Consider the following 15,886-nt stretch of genomic DNA (forward strand, 5'->3'; position numbering starts at 1 on the left):
AGATATGACAAGTTACTGAGAGGGGAGGGGTGAATCAGTAACTTTAAAATTTCAAACAATAAAACTACATACTGATATATTCACCATTCATCCAAGTAACCTACTGTAAGCATGAAACAAAATCATTTGCAACACTTGAACACACAGATTTGGTGACCCAGAAACCTTCCAAATAGAAAGTAAAACTGGGGTGGGGATGAAACCCACAAAGCTTCATTACTGCAGTATGAAGTTGGCCGGTTAAGGCTTACAATGACCACTTCTGGTGATCTGCCCTGTTAGGAGCACAAAGGATTGCTAGATCCACCTTGTTAGAGGATTTACAAACATACAATAAAGTATGCACTCTGTTAGGAGATTTACAAAAGACTGTTAAGTCTACCTTGTTAAAGGATTTACAAAAATTGATTCACTTGTTAGAATGAAACAGTGGATCTGATTACAGCTGATTGCTGATAAGATCCACTATGCTCTGATTCACCTTGATGTGATAGATAAAACTTTTCTGTTCCAAAACTTGACCTTGCTGAATACCTTTGCAACTCAGCACACATACTTTCGCATGCATGTATTTCTTTCACACTTTCGCATTTTCATTCATTACCATTACTATTACCATCATATTTGAATGATACAATACATTGCATATATATACCATCCAAATAAACAATACATGCAAGGTCGGCCAAAACAACAAGTGCAAATCTCTATACAAAGTCGGCCCAAGGTAAAAACTCGGGTTCACTGAACTGACTCGGTGTCCTTCTGATACTCGGCGTCCACTGCGTTACTCGGCATCATCATGCACTCGGTAGAAGTGAAGGCACGGTCCATACTAAACACTTCGAGTAGTTCTGAACTCGGTAACCATTGGAGACTCGGTATAAGAGATGTCACTCGGTGAACACTTCTATCTGAACTGTAGCTCGGTGATCAAAGGAAACACTCGATAGAACCTTGTGACTGGGTGATAGTTAGTTTCCTTGATAACCGTCAGGAGCTCGGTTATCACGAAGTTCTCGGTCAATACTAAGTACATCTTCACTCGGTCAAAACTGATTCCTTTCTTTACCTCGAACACTCGGTAAACACTGACTGCTTTGTTCACCTCGATCACTCGGTAAATACTGACTTCTTTGTTCACCTCGATCACTCGGTAAACACTGAGAACTAGGTAAAGCTTAGCTTACAAAGGAATGTCCGGTGAGAGCTCGGTAAGCATTCAGAATCCAATAAGTGTTGTAACTAATGACAAAAATGTATCATAATGCCAACAGGCATAACATTTCAAAAGATGACAGAGATTATGAGCTTCTTCAATAGTTTCTCACAAATACTGAGAGTAATGGAGTTCCTACCATTTAATATTCATCTTTGGTTAGACCAATGTAACTTTTTTGTTGTTATTTACTATCGTGGTTTCTTGTACCTACAACCAATGTTGTGGTTGCAATGTTTATTTTCTACAACATCATTGTAATCATCATTGTTTCTACTTATCATCTTGTGTTTAGACGTTTAAGTTTTATCTATTGATAACTCTTGGTAATATGTAAACTGATAAGTAGGAGATGATTTCCACAGCTAGTCAAATTGTGATGTGAATATCAGGATTTAACTGTGTGATTTTTGAGTCAAACTCGATGACCCATGTTTCATGAGTAGTGATTCAACATGAATCCATCTCTCATGAGAATAAATGGAACACTTAGCACTCATTGGATCTAGGTGATGCTCACAGGAGTGAAGCACCGGGACTTCCCGGGAGGTCACCCATCCCAGTACTACTCCAGCCTGAGCGCGCTTAACTACAGGGTTTAACTATGGAGGAAACTCTGTAGTTAAGCGCGCTCAGGCTGGAGTAGTACTGGGATGGGTGACCTCCCGGGAAGTCCCGGTGCTTCACTCCTGTGAGCATCACCTAGATCCAATGAGTGCTAAGTGTTCCATTTATTCTCATGAGAGATGGATTCATGTTGAATCACTACTCATGAAACATGGGTCATCGAGTTTGACTCAAAAATCACACAGTTAAATCCTGATATTCACATCACAATATGTAAACTTTTGAAAGATACTTTTCCCAATTAAAAAGGTGCAATTGCAATAGCATTGTATTTTACACATCAAATCAAATTTAAGAAGAAATGTGACAAAGCAAGAACAAGAAAACTAATGAAGATGACAAAAACTTTCAAAGTTGCTCCACAACTTTAAGGGGTCATTTTGATATATATGACTAAATAAGAGTAAGATTTGGACATTACTTTCTTAAAACCATTTTTCAATATATAATTAAGTATTATAATATGGTTAAAAATTTACATATCTATTATTATAAGATAATAAAAAGTTTGTCTAATCAAATTTTTGGTTTGTATTTTTTATATTTTTACAAGATAAGATTAAGACGAGGAGGACATGCCCACTTCCACCCTGATTTTAGTAATTGATATGAATGTACATTTAATGGCGGTACTAGAAATTTATATCACTCAAGAGTTAGTGATGTGGGATAATTTAAATCTTTTGTTTCACTATCACCGTGACTTATCAAATGATATGGCATGTTCTTTTATTGAAGTGTTGAGATAGAGCCAAACAAAAAGTTAGACCAATATTTGCACATTAAGAACCAATGGTTGTGCATTATTGTGTGGCAATGTTATATCATATGATTTATTGCTCTATGAATATAGTGGACATAGTTTATTCAATTATTGTTGTCAAATATTCAACTATGGGGTCCTCTCTCACACTTGATAGTTCTTTAGATATCAAGCTTTAAATGTACAAGTATCATCACAACCATTGAAATCTACTCAACTATTGGTCCCCTTCCCCTATACTTTAAATCAATGTCAAGAAAGGGGACATCAAAAGGTTATAACTCTACTTATAGACTATAGTCGGTGTACATGATGTTATGTTCCTTGATGTTGCCATCCACCAAGTTTTAATTGCAAAAAGGTACATAATAAGACATAAGATCAAAATTCAATGACGTTGACAAATGAGAATCTCTCAATCTTAAATTAAACTATCAACTTGAACTCTAGCCCCAAAAGAATTCCTAAATAAGGATGTCACTTCTAATTTCAACTACTTCTAAATCTTAAAGTCCTCTTAGTGCAAAATATTGATTGAAACTCATACTTCCAAAAGAATTTGCAAATACATATTTATCTAAAACTATGTCTCAACCTTAAACTCAAATTTTTAATGCAAATTATCAACTTGACTCCTACATTAACTCAATTTCATACTCTCAAAAGCATTTCTAAATATGAATTCATACTCCCAACTTAAGCTACCTCTTAATCTTAAAGTCTAAATCAATGGAAACTATCAACTTGGACTCCCCTATGAAATTTCTAAATAGAGACTGAACTAAACCTATGTCTCAATCTTAAACTCAAACTGTCAATAAAAAACAACTAGGACTTGTATGCCTATCTCAAACTCTAAATATGAACCCACACTCCCAACTCAACTTACCTCTCAATCTTAAACACAAACTCTAAGAGAAGAATATCAAACTTGAATTAATACTTTTGACTCAAACTCATACTTTGAATTATTTTTTCCTAAATATGGACTCATACTCCCTACTTAAACTACCTCTCAATCTTAAAACTAAACTCTTATTTAAAATAATCAACTTGGACCCATATTCCAAACTCAAACTCTCATTCCCAAGAGAATTTCTATATATAGACTACTTAAACATCCCTCTAAACTCAAAGGAGTGATGAAAATCATCACCGTGGAGCAACCAAAATGTACCCATTCATAGGATACATCATTTTGTCTTTTATATTTATATACTAGGGTGGTCCATTCTAGTTGCATCATAGAAGGCACCAATAGCATCAACTCGGACCGTACTCCCAACTCAAATGTCTACTTGTAAAGAGAGTTTCTAAATATGGACTCATACACCCAGCTTAAATCTCTTCTCAGCCTTAAAGTCGAAACTAAGAGTATCAACTTAGTCTCGTACTCCCAACTCGCACTAGTACTCATGATGAATGTTTGAATGTACCCAATGTAGACTCGTACTCTTAATAGAATTTCTAAATATAGATTTGTACACCAAACTTAAACATCTTCTGGACCTTAAACTCAAACTAGAAACCAAAAGTATCAACTTAGACTCATACTCCCAACTCAAACTCACACTCATGATGAATGTCTAAATGTGACCATCAATCCCAACCCTTGGTTACCTAACATGAGAGTTGGGTGGGGGCCAAGCCAAGCCAAGACAAGCCAAAGCACCATCCCCAACAAGTGGGTATATGGTCTCATCCATGGCAGGGGAGTGGTGATCCCGATGGGACAGGAGTGCTTTGTATAAGTTGTTTATTGATTTGAAGCGCTGACCCGGCCATTCCTCATTGTACCATAAAGCTGCAAATGAGGCCTTTTCCCCTTTGTAAATCGTATGGCAGGGGTGGTGTTTGTGCTTAGACTAGAGTGCCCGAGATCGCTGCCGGGGAAAATGTGTTCCAAACTTAACATTGTCTCTTTCGTCACGGGCAGAAGATGGGGTGGCAGCGACTGCCCCTGCCATCAAGGATGGCCGTGCTCCTAAGGATTGATGCCCCATCACGGGTGGATTTTGCAAGCATTTTAAATATGGACTTTGGGCCTTCATTGATTCGAAGGAGGTAATATTTAATATGTATGGAATTTCACAATTGCTCGTTCAATATTTAATATTAATACAACAGCATGGTAAAGGGGATGGAATTGCCTTGTAGATCATGGTGGGTATTATTCTATGACTTTGGTATTTGAAATGTTGTGGGATATTCTTCTATTCTTGGCTCTATGTAGAAATGGGTTTTAGTGTTTGTACTTATGTGAGGTTAATGGCTTGTGAAGAGTATTCAAATGTTAGATTTTAAGGAGAATGGTAATTTATATTATGTTGTATTTATTTAAGGATGGTCATTTATGGACAATTAAAATATATTGTCTTGTTTTGTCTCACTTTAGAGGTCTCTTCAAAGTATAGTTTTGGAAAGTTCTTATTGAGTACGTGATTAAAATTATTAAGTACATGATCAAATTGTTATAATATAGAGATATTGGGTTACATAACGATTCATGTTATTGCAGGCATTTCATTACAATTTAATAATATTTAGAAGTTATCCATATTATAAGTATATTTTCTTATCTTCTTCTTGGTGTTTATGGTATGCATTATATTATGAATGTGAGATTTAAAATATTTGCAATTTTTTTTAGTTTTTGGCTTTATATTTTTTTAATTAATAGTAGCAAAAAAACAAGGTGTCGTCTCTTATTAGATACAATGTCTAAAGGGCAGCCAAAGAATAAAAACAAAAGTCACTAGATTGAGAACACTAAGTAAACCCAAAATATAGCATCTAGCTACTTAGTATCAAAAACTAAAACTAGCAACAAGCTATGAAAATATAAATGATAACTAGCACTTCCCTAGCATCTAAGCAAACCATATAACTAAGGATTCTAATCCACATCATAGTATTCTTAAATGTCATACTATAGTAAATAAAAGTTTTTGTGTGCCACATAGGGCTAAACCAATAGATAGTAATCGAAACCATAAACCTACTCATAGTAACTCCGAAAAAGACCAGAGTCATCCAATAACAACAAGGCAAGAACAAAGAGGCCCAAGTTAATCCTTCTTCTTCATCAAACTAGCCTTGGACATGATCATTCACACATAATCCTAGGTAAGGAACCTGAAATCAACCTCCTTACAGTCCCTCACAACAATCTTTTCCTTGTGCAATAAAACAAAGAGTAGTAGTCTAAGAGTGCATCATCTTGAGGGTAAATCTGGACAACTCAAGGAACATTTTCTCCAAATTTTTAATATCATTTTTGATATCACCAATGACTTTCTAGGAAGACCTGCAATTACTATGATCTCCACTCACAATTATTCCTTTGACCCATAGGTATGGTCTTAGTGTTAGTAGGGGAGGTGGCAATCATTGGGAAATTAGCTTTGATACCAACCATGGATTTTTGTGTGAGATCCAAGGACTCTATCTTGGGGATCTTAGAGATGTGAAGATTTTCTTTCAAACAACTATATCTAAGCACTTTGTATGTTACCATCATGACTATTAGACTCACTAGACCCTTCCTTTTTAAGTGGTTCTTCCTTTATTTTATTGCCCTTCCCCAAGGTTTTGGTAGTAACCCTAGTTAAGCAAAAGAGGGTGCTTTCTTTAATTCTTTCAACATCTAAGTCAATTTTTTGAATTTTAAACTTAGCCTCATTATTGGTCATGGTATTTAATTAGGTAGGTGGGTCGCCTCTCTTTTTCTCATTTGGCCTCACGTGGGACTCATAAATAGGGGATTGTCAAGGGAGTTCCAAGGGTTTTGGGTATGTGATACATTTCTTGTTGCTAGAACGTAGGACACCCATCATACTACCTAGGGGAGGGAATGGAGATGAAGGGGCTTCTTGAACAATACTTTGGTGCGGAGCACACAAAGAAAGATGAAAATGATAAAGACAATTTACAAGAACCCTTGATAAAGGGTGGTATAATATTTACCCTTTTTTGAGTCAATGGCATCCTTAGATGTAGCCTCTAAGGAATCTAGTAAAAATAAAGGTATGGGAATCAAGTCATGTTTATAAAGATGATTGATGAAAGGTATATGATAATATTAATAATAAACACCAAACCTATCCTCCAATTTAAAGAAGTATTTCATGATCATTGTACACATTTGGTTCCCCTCATGTAGAAGCTCTTCTCTGTCGAATCTCCCATGAAGTTCCTCTAGCTTCTCAATAGCCTGAAAGAATTGGTTCAAGCTAGCCACATGCACTACATGACTCATATTCTTCCACTTTCAACCTTCTATGGATAAGCTTGTAGCTTGAGCTATAACCTCTCCATTGATTTCAAAGTTAATATCACCCCTACCAACTCTTCACTCAACTCAAGAAAAGACAAAATAGTGGGAAATACTTTCATCATTACCAATCATCTTCTTAATAATGAATTTATTCTCTTTTCCTTGCAAATATTTCATATTGTAGGGTTCTTATTGTAATGATCATAGTTTTCTAGTTTGACAAAGACTCAATCCCTGATCTTTGAAAAAATAATAGTAGAGCCAACACACAAAGGGTGAGAAGAAAATTTGCAAAAATTTTCTTTTGTTTTATTTGTTTACAAGAATGGATAGACTCAAAATGCCAAATAATGGACATAAAATAAAAGTAACTAGTGAGATTTATGTCCTCATCTTGAACTAGCTCAAATATGTCTAAGATTTTGTGTGAGTGGTCATCTTTCTTATCCTAGATGTATTGATATATAATTAAAAGATGGGGTTGTAATATGTGCAAATCTAACGCAAGGCAAGGCTAGAGAATCTCCAAAGGAGATGTCCTAGCCCTCAACAAATAACCACACAACAAAAGAATAAGAACAACACAAAAATTTAGATGCAAAAAAATGCCAACTCTCATAATATAATCATAAAAATTACATCCAACATGCCTGACTGTAAGGCCTTCCAGGTTATGGCCAAATACATAAGCAATGATAATAGTAATTCTACAAAATCCCTCTAGATCCAATCCAAAATCTAGCTAGTCCAGATCCACACTCTAGTAGAAACCTCCAAGGAAGATCTCAACTTGTGCTCACAAGCCTAGCAAGCAATGTCCTTATTTCACAAGCCTTGACTACTAGCCCTTCTTAAACTTTACCCAAGATACACATGTAAACTACCTCACATTTAGTGTTCTATCCACACACTTAGGAAAACTTTGCTCACTCAGCTACTCCATCTTCCATGCTCTTCTCCAAGCTAGATCACACACTCTCTATGACTCACTCCACTAAATGAATGCCTTAAAGACTCCACAAGACCCCCTACTTATACCCAACTAAGCCACAAGTCGGCCTATCCCATTAAAAATTAAAATAAACCCTTACATTAAATATATGCATAAGCCACAAGTCAATGTAGCAAGTTACATTAAATAAACCCTCAAGCCACAAGTTACATTTAACAATGTGTTGGTGAACAAATTATTTTCCCTCTACATGTTGAATAACTTGATCTATGCTTAAGGTAGGAAATCAATAATGCCCAAAATAGTTAGGTAAATTTTCTATTAACTGTTTCCCTCTGAATTTTAAAAGGTACAACTCCCTTTGATATATTATCAATGAATTTAAATTAACAATAAAATAAATGTGTGTATGCACTTTTACCAGAAAGTGCTTTAGGATCTCTCACATACTCTTGGGTACGGAGGTACAATATGTAATTTTTAGAAATGGGAAATAAATGAAAAAGCACAGTCTCTTCAAACTGAGCAAAACTTAAGGAAAAACTACATTTATTCAACAATGTGAAATGAAATAAGAATTGAAAGATTAGGTGCAACAATTTAAGATAGCAATCGATGTAATCAACATAACAGTTCACAAAGTAACTATAAGCAACTAAGTTCAAACTCAAAATCTTGAACCATAAAGAGCATTGATAGATATAATAATCTAAATTTCTAAGCACAAAGTCTGGAAAGAAACAACATTCAAATATTATTATAGCTATCAGATTTCCACAATCCATTAGTATTACTATTCAGTTTCTGGATTTGATTGTGTGAATGATTTTTATCATCAATGTTTTGGATCACACTACGTGATCCATCATTAGGATGTTTATGCAAATGAAGAGAGGAAAAAAAATCATGAACATCCTGATGATGGATCACATAGTGTGATCTAAATTGTTAATGATAAAAATAATTCACACAATCAAATCCAGAAACTGAATAGTAATTCAAATATTACCCTCACTTTTCCTCAATTACTATTCAAAAAGCCTTCAAATACTACTGCTACTAAAATTTATTGTATCTTCCTAAGGATAACCCTTTCTCAGTCTTATGCCCCAATATATATACTTTTTTAAAAATCTAATAGGCCTCCATCAAAACCCAGTCATCTCAGTTACAAACAAATATTGAGCATAAATAGTTAAAAACAATTTTTAAAACAAGAAACTAAAAAGTAACTAATTGCAACCAAAATTATTTTCCAAGCTTATCATCATCTATCATGGTTTTCTTCACTAGTTTCTAGCTGCGAAAAGCGCTTATGAATTCCTATACTGCATCTGAGTGCAGATTCTTTAAGCTGAGCAGCCTTGACATGCAAGCATCCCTCTGTCACCTTAGTTCTTTGATTCTCCTACTCTACCTAGGTATGAGCTCCCTGTTTAGATAAAACATTGATTCCACATTAGCCATGGTAGTAAAATACTATGGAGTAGGGTTGTCATTTTCTCTAATCTTAAACATGGTGTCATGAAAATTCTTTGTCAAAGTCTCTAAATTTGTGCTTCTATCATCGAACTATAAAATGTTAGTATGATTTATTATTTGCATATCTTTTAGTATTTCTTTATGCATCTTAGTGACCTTACGCTCAATTGCATGCATCTCTTCCATGGAAGCTTTATAAAGAGATTCTTTCCAATTCAATTACTCTTCAAAATGAAGAGCATGCAAGGATCTACAACCTTCATAGGATTCTCTACCTCATGCACCTAGAAAAAAACAACCTGACATTGGCTTTAGTGTGTTTCCCACACAGGAATGAGAGTCTGAACTTCCACTAGTAACACTTCTCCTTCTACATATGTAGTGGTGAAATCCAAAATAAATTTACCTCCTTCCTTTGCAATAGATCCAATCCATTCATCAATTTCCTCCAGAAGAAGTCTCCTCCTTTGCATCTATCTGACTAACTACTGACTATTATAGGATTTTAGGTTGAAAGATTGTAGTGCTTAGATCAAGGGGAGAGCACCAACGTTCATCAAAGAATCAATATATTTGGCAATGGTGATGATCAATTTCTTTAGTTCCCTCTTTTCTTTGCTATCTTTTTCCAATTGACTCAACATATGCTCAACTGAGAATTTGAAAATGTGGTTGTCAATGTCCCTAGTAATAACTCCCAAATTCATAGTAATAAACTTAAAGTCTTTAGCTTCCACCTCACCTAAACCCTCTTTCCACATGTATGTGGCCACTTATGCTATCACCTTCCCCGTAATAGGATCCTTAGTTAGATGTGATTCATTCTTTATCTTTTTATTCTTTGGAGTACAAGTGGCATACTTGGTGACTATATCTTTGATAGGCATAGACACCAACTGAAAGCTACATTTCTTAGACATAGAATTAGACAACTAGGGCAAGATGGTACTGACAACTATTACTCCTTGGTTGGCTCTTGGAGGAGTCATGACACTAAACTAAACTACATTTGTGGTCCCTATCTCTTCCACATCCAATTCCTGATTGCCTAATAAAGCAATACCTATTCTTTGTTATGTTCTTGGTCCATAGCATTAATCCCTTGAAGTGTGTCTTGAGCTAGTGTTGTAACCTTGGTTCTAGACCTGGTTCTAGGAGTTGCCAATCAATTTGGTGGCACTGCTTCTTTCTTTTTTTGAGTTATTAGTCCACTTCCTACAACATCAGATGAAAGTGGAATGTAAGAAGTTAGAGATTCAAAGAAAGAAACCATCTTTATGGGTTTTGCAATTTATTTTTCATTGAGTGACTTCATACTCTTCCTTCTTAACCAATTACCTATGCAAGCCAATATAGATCTAGTCTTGATGCTTATATCATCTTCCTCATCTCTATTCCAATCAACTTCTAGTTGAGCTTTTTCATTCACCTCTTACCAACCTAGTTCAACAACCTCTAAACTATCTTTAGTCATTCTTTCTAGTTTAAACTTCAGTTTCAATGAAGTAATTTGGTAGAATATTACCCTTGAGTGATCTCTTTTCATGACCTCACATTCACTGCTACAATCTTCCCACAAGTCTTTGAGGTAAGGTACTAGTTGAAATTTGTCTTTAATGTCAAGCACTAGCCTTGCAAACATTTTGTTATCAAAATCTCTCCTCCCTTGATAGAACCCAAAATTAAAGTTCAACACGTCACACCCAATTGTAAAAGCATTAGTCATTGTACTACAGACTGGAGAACCAATCTTGATGGGGAAAATACACTCCCACCTCTCTTTAGGAAGGTTGTCTTGAATCACAAAGAATATTTTCCTGCATATCTTAGCTATGATAAAATAATCCAAAGCATATCAAGGCAACTTGATGGGTTCTTCATCAAATCCTCCTACTCTCAAATAGGTGAACCTAGGGAATTGAATGTAGAAAATTCCATAAGTTTGAATCAATATTTGAGCTTCATGGGATATACACTACATAGGCGCTTTCACGAGACTAAGGTGTACATTTCATAGAAAAACATCATGTACTCTTATAAAATCTTCTAACACTCTATCTTTCCTTAATAAGGGACAATGTTGATATATTGTTATATCCTCACTCCAAGGCTCATGAGGGATATAGGTAAGATCTGATGCAGGAGCATCCTAGGTTGCCTTGTTATCCTGCTCTCTTTTTTCTTCTTTTGCAGTTGGTGCTGAGGTCAGGTGCCGAGTTACTGTAGCACTTTTCAGGTGCCAAGTTACTGTGGCACTCTTAAGGTGTTGAGCTTCTGTTGCACTCTTCGGGTGCCAAGTTCCTATTGCACTCTTCAGGTGTCGAGTTACTGTAGCACTCTTCAGGTGCCTAGCTCTTGTTGCACTCTTTAGGTGCCAAGTTCCTATCGCACTCTTTAGGTGCCAAGTTCCTGTCCCACTCTTTAGCTGCCGAGTTACTCAGTGTATGCTGAGTGCCAGTATTTGGACATGATTTCTGTGAGCTGACTTGTGAGATTTATTTCATTCATGACATTTATGTTAAGATCTTTTCTTGGGATGAGTCCAGACTGTTTTTGGGTCGGCCCTCCTCTTATGTAATGTTCTAGAATGTTTTGCAAGCTGTTTTGGCGAGTATGAATAGAGAGTTTAGGCTTAGAAGCTAAGGAAGCTTTTTTGGAAGAGGGAAAGTTTGGAGGGAGCAGAACTGAAAGTGCTAATTTGTTGTTGGATCTTTGAATGTGAATGTATTGTAATTGGTCGTAACCCATAAGGCCTCGCAGCTAGGCATGTATGAAGATATTTTGATCAATCAATAGAAGTATTTCTCTCTTCTCCTCCTTTGGTTGTTGTCCACTTGTGTTTGCTTCCGTTGTGTTAACTCTTGCAGGGTGGTTTGGATAGCTGGATGAGCCTTTGGCCCTGGTTATTCATCCTTTGCCTGCATCAGTTGGTATCAGAGCTTGAGGTTCGTCCTTGTGGAGATTGGATCGTGTAGAACCCTGATTTGGATTTGATTGTAGGGTGGTAGATCTGTGGATTTGACCTATAACTTGTAGAGGGTTACGATCTCGCAGGAACCTAATTTGTAAAGATGGTTCATGGTAGAGGAAATAATGTTAATAATGCTATATTGGATCAGTTGAGAAAAATTGCAGCCAGATTAGATGTTGTGGAGATAGCCCAAAGGAGAGGAGCACATCTTGATGATGTAAGTGATTATGAAGCAATAGCACCAAACCATAATCCAAAACCTAAAGAAGACCAAGATGAAGCAAGATTGTTGAGAATATTGTCTAGAGCAAATTCAAAGCCTGCTGTAGAAGTTGTTCCTTATGATGGAAAATTGGATACCAATGCTGTGCTGGATTGGATCTCTGATATGGAGAAGTTCTTTGAGTATGAAAAAACTCTTGATAATAGAAAGGTGAAGATTGCAGTCACTAGGTTGAAAGGTCATGCATCATTATGGTGTGAACACTTGCAAATTGATAGACAAAGGAGAGGAAAGGAGAAGATCAGAACTTGGCCAAAGATGGTGAACAAGGTAAAGAACAAATTCCTTCCTGCTGATTACCAAGTTAGCTTGTTGAGAAAGATGCAAAATTTGAAACAAAAAGACATGACTGTGAAAGAGTATACTGAGGAATTCTATAGACTGGACATCAGATCTGGACATGTGGATGATGATGTTGAGAAAATTGCAAGGTACATTAACGAATTGAGATCTGGAATACAAGACGAAATAAGTTTTGTGAAGTTGGAAAGTGTAGAAGAAGCATATTAATGTGCCTTGAAAGCTGAGGAGATCTTGACAAAGAAGCGTGAACAAAGACAGAGAGGTAGAGGTGGTAGATTCCAGAGAGGTAGAGGTAGATCTTATGGAGAAAGTGGTAGATCTAACAGTTATGTGCAGGATAAGGGCAAATCTGAATGGAAGAATGATGACAAAGGCAAGACTGAATGGAAAAGTAGTAATTCTTACCGAGGAAGAGGTAATTCTTATTCTAGAGGTAGATTTCATGGTAATTATTTTAGATGTGGCAAAGAAGGGCATAGATCTTTTGAATGTAGATCCTCTAAAAGTGGACAGAATAATAGAAATGTTGTGATTCAAGAAGACATTGAAAATTCACCAAGTGGACTTGAGGTTGGAGAAAATTTGATGGTGAGAAGAACCTTATGTAACAAAAGAAGTGATGAGGAACCTGTTTTAAGGAGAAGTCTTTTCAAGACAAGATGTAAGATGGATGGAAAATGCTGTAAAGTGATCATTGATAGTGGAAGTTCTACAAATCTAGCATCAAAAGAGCTGGTTACCAAGTTGCAGTTAGAGAGGCTGAAACATCCCAAACCTTATCATGTTTCATGGATCAAAGATGAGCATAAGATATTGGTAAGTGAGCAATGCCTTGTGAAATTCAAAATTGGACATTACTTTGATGAAGTTTTGTGTGATATTATGCCCATGGATTGTTGTCATATTTTGTTGGGTAGACCTTGGCAATATGATAGATATGCTATACATGATGGAAGATTGAATCAATATACTCTTTGGGTAAATGGGAAGAAACAAACATTGTTGCCTTTGATTGAAGTTCCAGATGAGGTTAATTGTACTGCTATAAAAATTTGCATGGTTAATGGGAAACAATTTGAAAAAGAAGTGAAAAAGAATCAAGTTTGTTTAGCTATAATTCCAAGAAAATCGACTTTTGTCAATGGAGACCGAGTGCCAGAAAACAATGTTAACCGAGTACCAGTCAGTGGTGATTGAGTGACAGATGGTAGTATTGACCAAGTGCTAGGAGACATTGCAGAGTTGCTAAATGAGTATAAAGGCATTATTGTTGAAGATATTCCTGATGGTTTACCTCCAGTAAGAAGTATAAGTCATTGTATGGACCTGATCCCTGGAGCTAGTTTTCCAAACAAAGCACCATATAGATTGACACCTACACATAATGAAGAACTTAATAGACAAGTGCATGAACTATTGCAGAAAGGTTTGATCAGAGAAAGCTTGAGTCCATGTGTTGTACTTGCTATATTAGCACCTAAAAAGAATGGAGAATGGAGAATGTGTACTGATTCCAGAGCCATTAACAACATAATAGTGAAATATAGGTTTTCTATGCCAAGAATGGATGACATAATGGATTGTTTGAATGGAGCAAAGTATTTTACCAAGATTTATTTGAAGAGTGGCTATCATTAGATTAGAATCAGAGAAGGTGATGAATGGAAGATTGCTTTCAAGACAAAAGATGGTTTGTATGAATGGTTGGTTATGCCTTTTGGTCTGACTAATGCACCTAGTACTTTCATGAGGTTGATGAATGAAGTTCTGAAAAGATTCTTGGGTAAGTTTGTGATTGTTTATTTGGATGATATTCTGATATTCAACAAGTCTAAGGAAGAACATCTTGAGCATATTAGGCAAGTATTGCAGAGGTTGAAAGCGGAAAAGTTGTTGATCAATCTAAAAAAAGTGTTCTTTTATGCAAGAGGAGATTGTGTATCTGGGATTTGTGATTTTAGTTGATGGTTTGAAGATGGATCCTGAAAAGGTTAAAGCAATTTTGGAATGGCCTACACCTGAGAATGTGAGTGAGGTAAGATCATTTCATGGTTTGGCTAGTTTTTACAGAAAGTTTATAAAGAATTTCTGTTGTTTGTAATGCTATGACTGAAACAATGAGGAGAGATAAAAAGGAATTCAAGTGGACGCATGGAGCTGATAAGAGTTTTGAGACTTTGAAACAAAAGGTTGTTGAATTACCTATATTGGCTTTACCTAATTTCAACAAAGTATTTCAAGTTGAATGTGATGCAAGTGGTAATGCAATAGGAGCTGTATTAAGTCAAGAAGGTAAGCCTGTTGCTTTCTTTAGTGAAAAGTTTAATGATGCTAAAAGGAAATATTCTGTGTATGATCAATAATTCTATGCCATTGTTCAAGCATTGAAGAAATGGAGACATTATTTGATGCCTAAGGAGTTTGTGTTGTACACTGATCATAAAGCTTTACAATACTTGGGAAGTCAACATAAATTGAATCAAAGACATATGAAGTGGGTTGAGTATTTGCAGAGTTTTACATTTGTGATCAAGCATAAGAGTGGAGTTACTAACAAAGTTGTTGATGCATTGAGTAGAAGACGTTCTTTGTTGACTGAAATGAAGGTTGAAGTTCTTGGTTTTGATAAGATCAAAGAGTTATATGATGCTGATCCTGATTTTTTTGAGGCATGGCAAGAGTGTAGAGCACCAAATCTGACAGATCACATAAGTAAGTATGATGAGTATTTCATTCAAGAAGGTATGTTGTTCAAAGGCATTCAGTTGTGTATTCCTAGAAGTCCTATGAGGTTGAATTTGATTAAGGAAAAGCATAGTGGTGGATTAGTTGGACATTTTGGAATTGATAAAACATTGAGTTTGCTGAAAGAGAAATATTATTGGCCACAAATGTATAAGGATGTTCAGAAATTTGTAAAGAGCTGTGGAGTTTGTCAAGTTGCAAAGGGAGTGAGTCAAAATACTGGTTTGTATACAGCTATTACTGTTCCTGAGAAACCTTGGACTGA

This window comes from Cupressus sempervirens, chromosome 11 (genome assembly GCF_028749045.1).
Source record: "Cupressus sempervirens isolate cs-2001-9-10 chromosome 11, ASM2874904v1, whole genome shotgun sequence".
In the NCBI taxonomy this organism is placed as follows: Eukaryota; Viridiplantae; Streptophyta; class Pinopsida; order Cupressales; family Cupressaceae; genus Cupressus; species Cupressus sempervirens.